Genomic DNA, 1,229 nt, shown 5'->3' on the forward strand with positions numbered 1-1,229 from the left:
TTTAATTTCTTATCAATGTTCGTGTTAATACTAAAGACAACATGGCACTACTAATGTTTGCTGAATGAACTTGGCAGCGACGTTTGTTTTTTATTTTTAGTACAACTCGGTCACTCTCCTTTCCACGCACAAAACTAACTAATCGCAGACCCCACGTGCATTGGTTGTGCCCGCGAACGTTTGCGTTTATCGTATTATTGTAAAAATATTTGAATTAGAAATGCATAAGGTTACACTATATTACTTATTGCGTAAGACTTCTTTCAATGTCTTGTTATAAATATAACCATACCACATATAAAGTTAAGGTCATACAGTTGTAAACATTAACTCCTTAAAAGGGAACCCAGTAGGGTTTTTTTTTTTTTTTATGTTAGAGGTGGCAAACGAGCAGGAGGCTCACCTGATGGAAAGTGACTACCACCGCCCATGGACATCTGCAACACCGGGGGACTTGCAGGTGCGTTGCCGGCCTTTCAGGAAGGAGTACGCTCTTTTCTTGAAGGTTCCCAAGTCGTATCGGTTCAGAAAAACCGCCGGCTAAAGCTGGTTCCACAAAGTGGTTGTGCGAGGCAAAAAATGTCTTAAAAATCGCGCTGTTGTGGATTTTCGGATATCTAGGTGGTGTGGGTGATATTTTGAATTTTGACGAGATGTTCGAAGGTGAAATTCAGCAGCCGGGATTAATCCGAACAATTCCTCGGAACATTCCCCGTGATAAATTCTGTAGAAGATGCAGAGCGATCCAACATCTCTACGCAAAGCCAAAGGATCAAGCAGATCGGAAAGGGCTTGATCGTCGATAATTCGAGCCGCTCTACGTTGGATACGGTCAAATGGAAGGAGCTGGTACTGGGGAGCACCCGCCCAGAGGTGAGAGTAGTACTCCATGTGTGGCCGAATTTGCGCCTTGTATAGTCTTAGACGATGGGCCGACGTGAAATACTGTCTTGCCTTGCTGAGCACACCGAGCTTTTTTGATGCCAATTTGGCTTTGCCTTCCAATTGACCGCGGAACTGAACGAGGCTTGAAATATCGACGCCAAGTATTCCGATACTAGCTGTGGCGGCTAACGGAATGTTCTTAAATCGTGGAGATACGACAAATGGTGTTTTTTTAGCAGTTAACGCGCAAACTTGCGTCTTTTTGGGGTTGAAATGGACTAGGTTTAGCCGGCCCCAGTTCGAGACTGTTTAACGAAGACTCGATTTCAGACACAAGTTTGTTC

Source organism: Vanessa tameamea, chromosome 12, assembly GCF_037043105.1.
Source record: "Vanessa tameamea isolate UH-Manoa-2023 chromosome 12, ilVanTame1 primary haplotype, whole genome shotgun sequence".
NCBI lineage: Eukaryota > Metazoa > Arthropoda > Insecta > Lepidoptera > Nymphalidae > Vanessa > Vanessa tameamea.